Source organism: Bos taurus, chromosome 9 (assembly GCF_002263795.3).
Source record: "Bos taurus isolate L1 Dominette 01449 registration number 42190680 breed Hereford chromosome 9, ARS-UCD2.0, whole genome shotgun sequence".
Classification (NCBI taxonomy): domain Eukaryota; kingdom Metazoa; phylum Chordata; class Mammalia; order Artiodactyla; family Bovidae; genus Bos; species Bos taurus.
This window is the reverse complement of record NC_037336.1, coordinates 48,459,133-48,475,072: the sequence shown is the minus strand read 5'-3', so window position 1 is coordinate 48,475,072 and position 15,940 is coordinate 48,459,133. Positions and strand designations below refer to the sequence as shown.

Below are 15,940 nucleotides of genomic sequence, written 5' to 3'. Positions count from 1 at the left end.
GCTATTTGAATATCTTAAGCTTCCCATGCCTCTTGAGACTGGGAGACTGTAAACAATTGTATGCATAGCTGTAGGAGTCCGGGTAAACTTGTCAGGCGAGTTAGAGAGCCATCTGAGGGGTTTGGATTTAAACACTCCTAATTGCCCAGGAACTTTATTAATTGGAGCTGTAAGTTAACTCTTTGACAGAGAGAGCGAGATGGTGGTAGGGGACAGCCCCCAGTAAAGTCAGAGGTGAGAGCACAAAGCAATAAAGTAGGCAGACTCTGGTTTTTTGGGGGGAAAATGCTCGAGAATATCCGGGCGGACTCCTGAGGCTCGATCCCGCCTTTGCGTATGCCGAGCCTCCTTCCTCATGACCTTTGTCACGAGCAGAATGCCTCACCGGCTCCCGGCAGATATCTATCTGAAAACAATGACTGAAAGACATAAATTGCCTCAAAAGTCAAGGAGCCTATGAGGATTCCAAAGTTATTCTGTCTTTTAAGTCCAACGTTATTAATAAACTATTAATGATGAGTACCATGTTTAGAATACTAAAATAATGAGAATTTTTGAAGTTACTATTTTCTATAATATATTATTATAAATGGAAGAAAGATTTTTTTCATCCTACCAAATTCTAAATAGGTATCAATATTTTTCACACTTTTTCTGAATTTTCAGAGTTAATTGGATAACTGCTGTTTTGCAAAGAATTTTTTCTCTAACATTAAGCATTTTTTAATGTTTCTATATTGTTTCATACACAAAATTAATACATGAGCTCATAAGCACCAGAAATAATATGTACAAAGGATGGAGTAGCAATTAATAAACTGCTAGTACATGTATGTTTAATGTTATAGGTGTTATATAACCAAATAAGAATAAGAGGGGGACTTCTTTAGTAGTAAAGTAGTAGGCTCAATAGTAAAAAATGCTTTAGTAGTAGTAGTAGGCTCAGTAGTAAAAAACGCACCTGCCAGTGTAGGCGACATGGGTTTGATCACTTGTCCAGAAGATCCCACATGCTACAGGGCTACAAAGCTCGTGTGCTACAGCTGCTGAGCCTATATTCTAGAGCCTGGGAGCCACAACTACTGAGCCCAGGTGCCACAACTTCTGAAGTCCACATGCCTGAGAGTCTGTGCTCCACAATAAGAGATGTTACCACAATGAGAAGCCCTCATACTACTGCTATTAATAGAGAGTAGCTCCTTCTTGCTGGAGAAGGCAATGGCATCCCACTCCAGTACGCTTGCTTGGAAAATCCCATGGACGGGGGAGCCTGGTGGGCTGCCGTCTATGGGGTCTCACAGAGTTGGACACGACTGAAGCGACTTAGCAGCAGCAGCAGCAGCTCCTTCTTGCAGCAACGAGAGAGAAGTCCATGCAACAAAGAAGACCCTGAACAGCCCTAAGTAAATAAATACAAAATTTTAAAAAAGAACAGGAAGGAAAAGGAACTCAGGGAAGACAGTACAATTGAAATACTGGTTATGTTTCTTCAATTCTCAAATCTCACTGGATGTACTAAAAAGATCAGAGGCATCTTATTTATCTGGTATCCAGATTCATTTGGCATTTTGTTTACAACTCCTTTGAGAGAAAGTATATCTGCTAGTGAACAGTCGAAATAAGAATTAAAAAATGCAAACAACCAAGTGATTATATAGACTAAGGGTAAAACACAACCTCCCAGATATTCTCAGTGTACATACTGTGCAATGAGAAATGACATTATGACAGTACCACTGCAGAGCAATGTCTTGAAATCTTATACAAAGCTGTTTTATGATTGTTTTCATGGGAAATATGTTGTTATGGTCAAAGTTTTCATAATTACTAATTAATGTATGTATGATGTGCCATGCATTGCTATACCATATTTTACATCAAAGAAATTTAGTTTCTAGCAAAAAAAATTTCAAATTTTGAAAGAAAGCTTAAATAAAAGCAGCAAAACTGTAATATTTGATATGCTAGTTTTTCATTTTTCACATAATTCATATGGTTTTTCAGAAAAATAAAACTTCTAGATTAAAAGATATATACCCAATTTCTGTAGTTTCTCTAAAGAAATGAAAGCATAAAATTACATTTCAAAGATAAAAGTTCAATTTCTAGTAGATAGAGTTGCCACATCTATTCTGGATGAGAAAAGGAAACTTGTATAGACAAAACATCATCCAGTTTTACTATAATAAGCTTTGTGTTTTAATTTCAAACTAGTTTACTGGGATTTATTAAAAATAAAATTATCTAGACAAATCATTAATTTTATTAGCCAATCAACAATTATGAGATTTTTTTTCCTGTGCGTTTCCAGAAGTATTATTTTATAGAACCATTACAAGTGTCTTCATGTAAACCTTTGTGGGTTTTTTTGATTACTTACTGTATTTCTGTTCCCAAATCTTTTACTACATTAATTGGCGGCACAAAATTGTTTTCCATGAGTGAAGTTTTAATTCTCAATTGCTCAAATTGAAGTGTAACCAAGTTAAAAATTTGGTAAAAAAATGAATAATATATTGATCAGAAATTGAGTAGAGTAGAATTGTTTTAAGATAAGATTAAGTGAAATAAAGTAACTAAGGTACTTTTAATTTAAAGCAGTTATTATACAGAGGATAAATGTTGTTTAGTTTTCTTTTTCTTTTTGTTTGTTTGTTTTTGACTGTGCTGGGATACCCAGGCCCTTGGCAGTGAAAGCATGGAGGCCCAACCACTGGACCACCAGGGAATTCTCTAGCTTTCCTAATAGTACATTAGAGTTCTCCTGAAATAAGCTGTCATGTGAGGTAAAATAACTACTACTTCCCTTTCTTTTTTTCTGGATTATGCATTTCAGGGAGATGATAGGAAATAACCACATAAAAAGAGCTCAGCTTTGTTTTAATCTACATATAAAAAAAGAAACAAAAATTTTTTGAAAGATGCATTATTTAATTTTGGTTTATTTAAATCAAAGGTAAAGTAAGACATTTAAAGTAAGACAGTATATTTTATATTTAATGAGATTTTAGTGATTGTGTTGGGCATTTTTTTTAATGAATACTCTGAAGGTATTATGGAGAAAGTCTCCCCTTGGTTGTATCACTGTTGATTAGATATGTACCTCATATGTCCTTAGGAGCTATCAGAATTTTAGGACTAAAAGACCAGTTTGAAAAAAAACTCCCTAAAAACTAATTACTTAGGATCTTTTGCAGCAATTTAAACCATAAAGTTAATTTTGCTCACTTTCTTAAAAGCACCTGTCATCTCTAATGTCAGGGCTTTGTCCCAGTTGATTTTCCCGCTTGGAGCACCAGGTTCTCTCCCCTTTCCCACCACTTTCATTTACCTAATCACTGTTCATCTTAGATAGCTTTGTATTAGTCTGGATCAGCTAGATTATGATTCATTAAAAAAAGGAAAGACCAAATCTAAGCGGCTTAGCATAACAAGTCTTTATTTCTGAGTCATGCAAGCCTGCTGTTGATAGAGGTCACTGTCATGGGCTGTCGTGTCCTTCATGTGATGTCTTTGTCTTTTAGTTGCTTGCATTCTTATAGTACTTCTACCTAAACACATGATTTTGCAGTAGGAGGACTACAAAGAAAGAATGCATAAGAAATTAGGCAAAAGCTTTTAAGTACTTCTTTCTGGATGTGTTAATTTGTTCACATATCCAGGAAGGAGAATGCTGGTAGACATTAGTAATATCTACCAAACACAGCTTAAATAAAACATTTGTGTATCTTTTCTTTCTTTTCTTTTTTTTTTTAAGACAAACAACACTTTTACTTTTATTTGCATTTATTTTTTGCGGCATTTATTCCCGGGCCATAAGTTTTTGTTTCTTCAGTTTCTTCTGGGATATCTTTTTCTTCTGTGCAACCTCCTCTTCTGGTTTAGGAACAATCTGTTCTTTTTCAGTAAGGATCATCTCAGTGTGGCAGGGAGAGCTCATGTAGGGGTTGATCCGACTGTGAGCTCTGTAAGTCCTGCACCGCATCTTGGGGGCTTTGTTCACTTGGATGTGCTCAATGACCAGAGAATCTACATCTAAGCCCTTAAGTTCAGCGTTACTCTCTGCATTTTTGAGCATGTGTAGTAAAAATTCAGCACTCTTTTTGGGCCACCGACCCTGCGTCCAGCCCCGCTGTTTGGCGTGTGCACACCTACCAGCTCCACCATTGTAACGACGGAATGGCACACGTTGCCTCTTTAAAGTGACATCCTTCAGATACTTGGTGGCTTTTCAGATATGCATACCCTTTATGGCCTGGGCAGTTTCAGGAGTGTTCTTAAAGTGAACACGAAGATTTGAACCTCTTGATTTGCATGATTTTGTGGGGTTTTCTGGGTCAAGTGAATAGTGCACCATTTTTAGGGGTCACCTCAGGCAGCTTACCGGAAAAGCTGTGTATCTTTGCTTGACCACCGAACTCTCCCCTGATCTTCTCCAGAAGCTCTTAACATTTGTCCTTTATTTTTCCATTACCATAACAAATTGTTTCATTGTCTGTTTTTTTTCTATCTAGACTGCAAGATCCGTGACCTTCTAAGACTTCATCAATTTTTGCTAATAATTTTATTCACAATAACTGGCATATGATAAACTGCATATCTATGTTGTTGAATTAATGAACTAACAGTTTTCCATGATGTGCAGTCTTCCAGTTAGAATGCTAAGTGATTAAGTTGGGTCTGTGTTAATTTCTTTTCACTCTCCCATGGTTTCATATCTGATAGTATGCAACAGGCAAATTCTTTCTTAATGGATGAATCAAATATTTTTATAAATATTATGTTTGTATCACTATTTGAAGAAATCTAAGGATAGAATTCTATTTGAGTGCAAGTAAAAAGAAACTAACGTCTGGCAGCCAGAAAAGTTGTCCCTATTTCTTTGCCACAATTAGCAAGGCACTTTTTGTAGATCTACTGTGATACAAACTATACTAGGAACTTGCTGAGGGAAGTCAGAGAAGGGGATTCAAAGATGAATAAGGCAAGATCTCTGACCATTGATTGGGACTAAGATGTAAATACAATTAAAACTTGCAAAAAGCAGTATAGCATAAGTGATAAGGCCTGGGACTGTGATTCTTAGTTCAACCATCAACAACATCTTCAAGTTAAGAATATTAGGAGGGGTTTTATGGAGAAAGTAGTATTAAATCTGAGCCTTAAATTCTTGAGCAGGACAGAAAGCCATTCCAACTATGGAGAAAATATGAATGCTATTTTATAAACACATTAATTCAGTAGTTGAGATAAACATGGGTAATACCCGTCAGTATTCTCAGTTCTTTTCTTCTTGCTGTAAAAACAGAAAATAATGTGTTTTTTAAAAAACTCTTTTAGTGTCAGCTAGACCCATGGGCTAATTCAGAGAGCTTAGTTAATAATTACCCTTTTGCTTTTTAAATGTCTGATACCTTTAAAGTGCCAATTCCTGAATTTCAGAGAAGAGCAAGCTGTTGAAATCATTCATATACTTTCATTCTCCAGTTTTGATTTCTTTATGCTTTAGGATGGGTCAAGATTCCCTGTTTTATTACACTCACTTTATACAAAATGTGTATTGTGAATTTCAAATATGACATGAGTGAGCAACTTTATGAAAATAATATGTGTGTGTAACTGCTGCTGCTAAGTTGATTCAGTTGTGTTCTACTCTGTGTGACCCCATAGACGGCAGCCACCAGGCTCCTCTGTCTCTGGGATTCTCCAGGCAAGAATACTGGAGTGGGTTGCCATTTCCGTCTCCAGTGCATGAAAGTAAAAGTGAAGTTGCTCAGTCGTGTCTGACTCTTCACAACGCCATGGACTGTAGCCTACCAGGCTCCTCCATCCATGGGATTTTCCAGGCAAGAGTACTGGAGTGGGTTCCATTGCCTTCTCCAGTGTGTGTAACTACATGCTGCCAATTCTGTTATGTCTGGGAGGACTATCAAATTCACATATTAATCAGGTATACAGTTTTCCACTTTCTTTTCTTGAGCATCAGCACTGATTTAAGGACCATATAATATGATAAATAAAAGAGAGGAAAGCAAATACCACCAGTGCAGTAGAAAGTGTGATAGAGTAAAATAAAGTACAGCAAGATGCACTGAGACTGTGGAGGTTAATGTGCATAGCCAGAAGTTGAAGCTGGGATGATGGCTGTAAAAGCAGCGAGTAGAAGTGATTCCCTAGATGTGTGCATAGACCGACTCCTCTCTTAGACCTTCTTGTGGACCAGTCTCTGCATATGACTCAGTCCCTGTTGCCTTCCAACATTATCCCTGACTTTATTTCAGAAAAGAGAGCTTTATTAACTCTGATCTTTATTCTTAGTAGGGTGATGATTGCTTCAATGTTCACTCTTCTAATTTTTGGTTCAACAAATTTATATACTTTTACAAACAGATACTTATTGACAGGTTTTTAAAAACAGCAAATTATGTGGTCATATTAAGTTAGAATTTCTAGTAATCAGGGTATATATATATAAAACTATGCACAATTGCTTATTGTTAAACAAGAAAGAAAATATGCATAAATCAACATGTTTCAACTCATTTGCTGGATAATCTTGTTCAGTTCAGTTCAATTCAGTTGCACACTCATGTCCGACTCTTTGTGACCCCGTGGACTGCAGTATGCCAGGCTTCCCTGTCCATAACCAACTCCTGGAGCTTGGTCAAACTCATGTCCATCAAGTCGGTGATGCCATCCAACCATCTCATCCTCTGTCATCTCCTTCTCCTCCTGCTTTCAGTCATTCCCAGCATCAGGATCTTTTCTAGTGCATCAGTTCTTTGCATCAGGTGGCCAAAGTATTGTAGTTTCAGCTTCAGGATCAGTCCTTCCAATGAATATTCAGGACTGATCTCCTTTAGGATGGACTGGTTGGATCTTCTTGCAGTCCAAGGGACTTTGAAAAGTCCTCTCCAACACCACAGTTCAAAAGCATCAATTCTTCTGCACTGAGCTTTCTTTACAGTCCAACTCTCACATCCATACATGACTGCTGGAAAAACCAAAGCTTTGACTAGACTGACCTGTGTTGGTAAAGCAATGTCTCTGCTTTTTAATAGTCTAGGTTGGTCATAACTTTTCTTCCAAGGAGGAAGTGTCTTTTAATTTCATGGCTGTAGTCACCATCTGCAGTGATTTTGGAGCCCCAAAATATAAAGTCTGTCATTGTTTCCATTGTTTCCCCAACTATTTGCCATGAAATTATGGGACCAGATGCCATGATCTTAGTTTTCTGAATGCTGAGTTTTAAGCCAACTTTTTCACTCTCCTCTTTCACTTTCATCAAGAGGCTCTTAGTTCTTCACTTTCTGCCATAAGTGTGGTGTCATCTGCATATCTGAGGTTATTGATATTTCTCCTGGCAGTCTTGATTCCAGCTTGTACTTCATCCAATCCAGCATTTCTCATGATGTACTCTGAATATAAGTTAAATAAGCAGGGTGACAATATACAGCCTTGATGTACTCCTTTCCCTATTTGGAACCAGTCTGTTGTTCTATGTCCAGTTCTAACTGTTGCTTCTTGACCTGCAATCCAAAAACATGAAGGGAGATGCTCTGTTACATTCTCTCACCTTACATGTAGCAGAATAAATAATGGCTTATATATTTATTAGTACTAATTTTCTAATTCCACACATTTATCTATAGAAAATCATTCTTCTCTACAGACCTTTCTCAGCTTACAATGGGTTGATGTCCAGATAAATCCATTGTAAATTTAAAATATGAGTCAAAATGCATTTAATATACCTAACCTACCCAACATCATAACTTAGCCTCACCTACCTTAAAAGGACACTATTAGCCTACACCTGGGCAAAGTCATCTAACACAAAGCCCAGTTTAGAATAAAGTGTTGGCTCTCTCATGTGATTTATGAATACTGTATTGAAGGTGAAAAGCAGAATGGTTGTGTGGGGGCAGAATGGATGTAAGTATAGCGATTGTTTATCCTCAGGATTGCATGGCTGATCAGGAGCTTCAAGTCCCTGCTTCTGTCTAACATCATGCGAGAGCATCACACTGTATGTCACTAGTCTGGGGAAAGATCAGGCTTAAAAATTTTAAGTACAGTTTCCTCTGATCATGAATCACTTTGGCACCATCGTAAAGTTGAAGAATCATTCAGTTGAACCAATATAAATAGGGAACTGTCTGGAAGTGGGTGAGCTTAATTTGGGGGACGTAGACTCAGAGTTTAATGCTCCCTGTAGCTTCTCATGACACCCAGACAGGATAAGTACTGAGCAGAGAGGTAAAGTGTTGCAATTTTTCATCCCTACACATGGATTTTAGCACAAGTTAATGGTTTACAGGGAGTAAATGGAGGAGTGACCCTCCTTAGGCTGTGGGCCCTGTAGAAGGCTGAGTCCTTTCCTAGGGTTCAGAGAAGGCAGCTTCTATTAGTACGTTCCAGTGGGTACCTGCTGGTGTTACAGACCTGACCTGTGTCCTGTTGCCTCAGGCGGTCCCAGAGTAAAGGCTTTCGGCTCTCTTTCTATTGGGGTCAGCAAAGTGTGGCCTCCACTCTTTTCAAGTGGACAGATCAAAGACACCAGATATCTGACACATCAAGGACGGCAGAGTGGCCCAAGTGTGTCCCTCACTCTCTAATCTGAAGCAAAAACAATCTGCTCAGCTTCTCAGAACAGTTAACTGTAAAACAGTCACACACTGAAAACTACTGTATTATGATCAAACTCAATAGACTGATTTTAGCTTAGAGGTCCGTAGACTTTACCTCCTTCACAAGAAAAGAAAGGAAGTGTCCTTACAAAATGGTGTCTGCTTAAGAATTCACTAAAGCTCTGCAAAAGAGGGTGGTCTCAGCGATCTTTTATCAAGACAGATCTATTACAGTGACAATAGAGTTAGAACTGCAGTTTGGAATGGAAATGGACTAAAAAGTCAATTTTTACTCAATTTTCAATTATCATAGGTATGTTTTCTCAGAACATGTCAACCACTTTGATTTTGTAATTTTGATGAAGGCCAGGCTTGCTTGTTTGTTTCCGACACTTTGTGGGTAATGTCAGGCTGTGCACAGAGGTATTTCTGGTGTTCTTCAGATTTTATTAGGAATAAATGCCAATAGTGGTGACCATCTTAAGAGTTCATTTAAGGACAGGATTTCTCATTCTTTAGAGGCACAGTCCAGTAACATTCTGTAGAAAATAATAGAAAAAGAGGTGCTGTTTTCCTCATTCACCCACTCTCTTCTAAGGAAAATTTAGCAAGTAAGACTGGTGGGTAATTATGTGCTTAAACTTTCCCTGTAGAACAAGACTTTATTAGAATCCTTTAAGTAGTTAATTCTTCCAAAGAGCAGTTTTAATGATAATGTCTCCCAACAGAACATGGAGAGGTGATATGGAGTTGGGAGGTATGTGAGCTATGGTATCAGATCACTGATTTGGTGTCCCAGTTGTACCACTCAGTGTGATGGGTCATTCTGCACACCTTCCTGAACCCTCCTTTACCTCAGTTTCTTCAGCTGTAAAATGTGAATAATCATAGAGTTCTTGTGATGAAGATTAGATGAGCTAATGCATATGGGAGTGCATAGGAAGCACTTAGCTCACACCTAGTAAATGTTAACTATGACACTATTACCTAATTACATTTGAAACCTGTGGGGCTATAGATTTTGAAATTAGAATATTTTAGATTTTGTAAGTTACATATACTTTGTATTATGGAATACCTGCTTTAGGTTCTGGGACAGTGGTTCTTAAACATTTTTTGATATTTCTGCTGTAGAATCTCTACAATATTCATGCTTCGTGCGATGAATAAAAGTTATAAAGAGTCTTGTGTCATTTCAAGCTTCATTTTGCTACTAAAGTTACCAAGAAAGTATTTTGTTAGCGATTGTTTTAGATTTTTTAATTTCAGGTGAATATTTCTCAGTGATAAAAAGGAATTAAATTGGGTCATTTGTAGAGATGTAGATGGACTGTAGATGTAGATGTACAGATGTAGATATCTGCGTGAAGAGTGAAGTAAGTCAGAGGAAAGCAAATATCGAATTCTAACACATGTGGACATGGGAGGGAGAGGGGTGAGAACTGGGAGATTGGTATTGACCTGTGTGCACTCCCATGAGTAAATCAGCTGGTGGAAAGCTGCTATATAGCATAGGGAGCTATAGAGAGCACAGGGAGCTTGGTGCTCTGTGATGACCTAGAGGAGTGGGATGGGGGGAGGGAGGGAGACCCAAGAGATAGGAGGTATATGTGCACATATAGCTGATTCATGTGTTTGTATAGCAGGAACTAACACAACATTATAAAGAAACTATACCCCAATTTTTAAAAAAGGAATTGTGGATCTCTATTGTATTTTCTTATATTCCTTAGCCAAAGCAGATCCAACAACAGTATGGCAAGCATCCTAGAAAGGACATGGACAGAACCATTTTCTGTGGTTCTTAAACTATTGCTGACTCAGGCCTCTTGGTAGGGTAAAGCTGGCCTGTATGAGGGTCTTAATATTCAATCAGGACTGAAAAAAACTTACACCTGGAATGAAAATATCCTTTACTAAAACCTCTCTGCTGGATTTTCAGAAATACATTCTTACAATCTGGTCTTGCTTCACTACTTCAGAGATTTTCCTTTATAAAAGACAGGCAGGTCTGCCTCCAGCTGGATCTCATGTTCACAGAAGCATCTTGCTTTGGGTCATCCCATTTTCTTTCAGAAAGCTTCTGGGCTCTACTGATACCCATGCCCAAGGTTCCATGCCTACATTTCAGGTCCCACATTGTCCCATCTTGCTCTCCATAGGCTAAGGTAATGCCTATGTATGCTTATGTAGAAATTGAGGTTTATTTGAAAATTTGATTCAAAGTCAAAGTAGATAACAAAATGCCAAACTACCTAATTCTGTTATGTCCAGAAACCATAACTCATTTTCTTTCCTCTATTCTGAATATTCACTCTATGATGATGTTTCTAATTCATGGCATTTTTTGGTTATGAAATTTAAGCTATGGAAAGAACTTTCTATACTACTCAGCTAGCATTGGGAATAGTTAGTTTGCTAAAGCATGAGGTTGGGTGATGCTATGGCTTAGTCTCTGAACATTTTCTCTTAAGGGCAAAATTCATGCATTTCACTTGGTCTGATTAATGGTACAGATGGAATGTTAAGCTAGATTTCTTTCTCATCAACAATAAGTGGAGTGCCTAGGAGCCCCATGCCTTTTTAAATTGAACTTATATTATTCATTTACCTTGTTTCTCCATAAATTTCACAGTTCTCTTAGGGTTTACTGAGGATGGCAAAACTCAAAGTTCACACAATTCAATTTATCTCCTGTTTTTTTTTTTTTTTTTTTAAGCCTCCTTACAGAAGAACACCATCAGCGAATTAACTTTGTAAAATTTTGACGTTTAGAAAAACAATGGCTAAACGAAGGCATTCCCACCCAATAATTCCATTATAATCTCCAAGGCTCACCATTCATTAATTGCTTTTTTAATTGCTTTATGAGAAATTGTTGTTGGATAGGACTTTCTCCTTTTTCTTTCTAAAGTCATTGACAGTTGGTAATTTGCTTACTAGATAATTTAGTATAATTTACATAATTTATTTGAGCATTCACTAATAATTTCAACATGCTGAATTCTGAATTGCCCTTGTGATATAGTGTTCTTTGTTGATATATTTTTGATATTAATTATTTCAACCATTTATTCAACAAGTTTTGAATGCTTATGATGAGCAAGTCATTGATCCAAGTACTGTGGAATACATTAAAAGAGTTGTTGTCCTGAAGGAGCTTATATTCTATTAGTGATAGAAGACTAAAATAATTAGAATTCAAGGTTGAAAGTGATAAGTGCAGCTGCTGCTGCTGCTAAGTTGCTTCAGTCATATCCGACTCTGCAACCCCACACACAAGGACTGGGCAAAGTCCCATGGGAATTCAGGAGGCTGGAGATAATTTCTGGCTTGGGATTTTAAAAATGGTTTAATGGAGTAAAATGCATTAAGTGGCATATCAAAGGATAAGTGCAACTCATTTTTTAAATTAAAAAGTCAATTAAAATATTATCTTTATTTGCCTATCCAGAGAAGACAAAGAAATAATAATGTTGTTGTTGTTTAGCCACTAAGTCCTATCCGATTCTTTGTGACCCCATGGACTGCAGCCCACCAGGCTCTTCTGTCCATGGGATTTCCTGGGCAACAATATTGGAGTAAGTTTCTATCCCCTTCTCCAGGTGCTCTTCCTGACCCAGGGATCAAATCTGCATCACCTGCACTGAAGGCAGATTCTTTACCACTGAGCCACCAGGGAAGACCACAGAAATAATGATACATTTCTATAATCAGATTGATATTAAAATATTCAATGACCAGTGTAATGTGTACACTGACAATTCAGAATAGATGTCTGACTTTTTAGAACGGACAGCTGCCATCCTCTGTGTGACACTGGCTGAATGTGAACCTTATCTACAATGGAATATATAATTAAAATAAATAATGGAAGATGCCTGCAGCATGTTGTTGCATAAAAAAAGGCAAGTCAAACAGCAGCATACATAGCATGATTTATCTGTGTAAAATTATATACATATGTTTATAACTGGAGAATTATCTGAAAGATGTTCAACAAAAGTTGACTATTATTTCATATGATTTTTATGTACACTTTGTGTTTATCTATTTTCTTTGAATTATTGGGCTTCCCAGATGGTGCTAGTAGCAAAGAACTCACCTGCCAACACAGGAGACATAAGAGACTTGAATTTGATCCCTGGGTTGGGAAGATCCCTTGGAGGAGGACATGGCAACTCACTCCAGTATTCTTGCCTGGAGAATTCCATGGACAGAGGAGCCTGGCAGGCTACAGTTCTTAGGGTCGCAAAGAGTCAGATATGACTAAAGTAACATAGGATGTATGCATGTATGAATCAGTTTAAAAAAAAAACAAGTAATTTAAAAGTCATTTTGTCAAAAGTCATTATGGGCACTGTTTTAGCCATCAGTGATAAATAATTGAAGAACACAGCAATTACAAGGAAATTATGGCTATATTTGTATATTCATAAATCCAGTTTGGTGAAAACAGAAAAAGTATAAAAAAATGATGAAGAAAATATAAGTGACATGAAGTTGGAAAACTAATTGTTGGAAAATCCTAGAAAGCCTTAAAAAAATACAGATTTGACTTTATGTGACTGACAAATGCAGAAAGGGGAAACTGATGTTTTGAGCTGAGTCATGATCACTAAGGCTTCCCTGGTAGTTCAAACAGTAAAGAATCTTCCTGCAATGTAGGAACAAAATTCCTCATTTAAAAGTTATTCTAAAAACAGTCTTTAGAAGAGATTTTTGGTGAGCAAAGCTGGAATTAAAAGGGGTGGTTAAGAGGTTAATGCAGAAACCTACAGGGAGGTTGAAGGGCATGGAATTTGACAGGGATAGTAAAGATGCATTGGAGAAGGAAATGGCAACCCACTCCAGTGTTCTTGCCTGGAGAATCCCAGAGACAGGGGAGCCTGGTGGGCTGCCATCTATGGGGTCGCACAGAGTCAGACACGACTGAAGTGACTTAGTAGTAGTAGTAGTAGAGACGCAAAAGAGATATGGATACTATAATATTTTTGGAGAGAGGATGAAGGGAACTGACCCATTATCAATGTCGGGAAAGCAAAGGAAAGGAAGGAGCCACTAAGACTGTTGGTGTCAGCCTAAACAAAGAGTACAAAAAGCTACAGGTTTATGAGAAAAGTTCAGAGAAATTAGAGTGTTACATCTGGAAGTAACCATTTATTTCTTCTCTCTAATTGCATGTAGGAAAATGAAAGGGAGGTTAGGTGACTCTCATCAAAAGTTGCACAGTTAAATGTTGAGTTTAAATACATTGAGTTTGAAATACCATAGGAAATTCAATTGGGACATCTGATAAACCCATTAGAAATATAGTTTGAGAGCTCTGTCAAGCCCAGTATTTCCTTTTAGTAAAAATTAATGACCTCTCTGTGGTCCCATAGAATTATGCATAGGTATGCCATTTTACTAAATTGTATTTTGTTTATTCATATTATTGACTTCTATTTATATGTATACCTTGGGAAGGAAGGGACCATACCTTATTCATTTAAGAAAATGTATATAGTTCTTAGTCCACTGCCAGTCCTGCAGGCACTCAGAATTGTTTAGATGAATAAATAAGAAAGAAAACAAGGAACATATAGATTCAAGAATCTTCCATCACTGTGGATAGTGACTGCAGCCATGAAACTAAAATACCCTTGTTCCTTGGAAGAAAGGCTTTGACAAAACTAGACAGAGTATTAAACAGCATAGACATCATTTTGCTGACAAAGGTCTGCATAGTCAAGCTATGGTTTTCCCAGTAGTCATGTATGAATGTGAGACCTGTACCATAGAGAAGGCTGAGCACCAAAGTATTTATGATTTCAATCTGTGGTGTTGGAGAAGACTCTTGAGAGTCCCTTGGACTGTGAGGAGATAAAACCAGTCAGTCCTAAAGGAAATTAACCTTGATTATTCATTGGAAGGACTGATGCTGAAGCTCAGTGATGACAGGGAATCCTGGTGTGCTATAGTCCATGGGGTTGCAGAGAGTCAGACAAGATTGAACAATAACTAGTAGTTGTAATAGAACCTATGTGGTGAAAGTACTCAAGTAAAACCATATAATTATAAAAGAGCTTCCTTTGGTTGAGCTCTCCCACCCACATGTGTATAAGTATAGAGGTATATTACTGATTTAGTGGAGACTTCCAAATATATATTTATAGCTCTGATCTCTTTCCTGCATTAGAGATAAGCCAAACTGCATTCTAAATAGCCCTCTAAGTCAAAAATTCCAGCACTGAATGAATCATGCCTCTCCCTGTTCAGTCTGTTCTCCTTCCCAAGTCCTGTTTTGGTTCTTGGCACCACCATGAAATAGAAAGGTAGCAGTCAACATTTCCTCATAAACATTAATCTGATTCTTCTATTAAATGTACTTCTTGACCATCTCATAACTGTATACCTCCCTCTGCCCTCATATTCTCCTTCTGCTTTTCATTGATTCCAGTTCTCATAACTGATCAGCTGGAACATTGCAGTAACCCATCAACTTGTCTTCCTTGCCTCTAGTTTTACCTGTGCCCTCAAATTCCCACCATTAGAGAACAGAATTATCTTTATAGAACACAAATATAATTTTACTTAACTCTTAAAAAATACTGCAATGGTTCTCAGTTGCTCAGATGACAAATCACACACCTCTCTGGCAGGGTGCCTGCTATGTTTTGGTCTCTCTAATTTCATTACTTTTTTTTACTCACCTTTCCAACTATACTAACCTAATCACAGCTCAAACACTCCACTGCAATTTTGTACCTCATTAATTTCTCTCTTTGGGAATGTTCTCTCTTCTACTCTGAAGAATTCTTATTTCTTTTTCAAAAACAAGCTTAATTACCATCTCTTCTGAATAAATGTTCTCTGACCTCTTCTGATAGAATTGACCACTCTCTTATGCCCTGAATGTACTTCATACCGTGTATATTTTCTATCATACATTATTGCATTTACATGCCTATCAGAGAGGAGTTTATACTGTGAATTTTCAGAAAGTAGAGACTATCTTAGTCATTTTTTAGTCAGGCACCAGGTGCAGTGCCTGGCAGATATTGAACATCCAATAAATATTTATCAGTTTCTGCATAGAAGTATGCTGATGACTAGAGATTATTGTTATTTTTTTAATTCAATTTTTATTTGTGACCTTAATATAATGCTTTTAGGAGATAGGTAAAGGGAGGTAATAGACTTTAGTAGTTTAAAGAATTAGAGTGAGAAGACTCAGAGTCAGTAACTGTAGTTTAAAAAAAGAATAGGATCGAATTTCAAAGGAGTATCAGAGTTCCAAGTCCCAAGATATTTTGAATGGGAAAATG

At 37.2% G+C, this 15,940-nt stretch overlaps 1 protein-coding gene and 1 pseudogene across 9 annotated transcripts in view; one reads left to right on the top strand and one right to left on the bottom strand.

Annotated features, from left to right (window-relative positions):
- Window positions 1-15,940, top strand: part of GRIK2 (glutamate ionotropic receptor kainate type subunit 2) — a 731,033-nt gene that overhangs the window by 143,659 nt on the left and 571,434 nt on the right. The window lies entirely within an intron of this gene.
- On the bottom strand, window positions 3,764-4,384 carry LOC107132767 (large ribosomal subunit protein uL22-like; annotated as a pseudogene).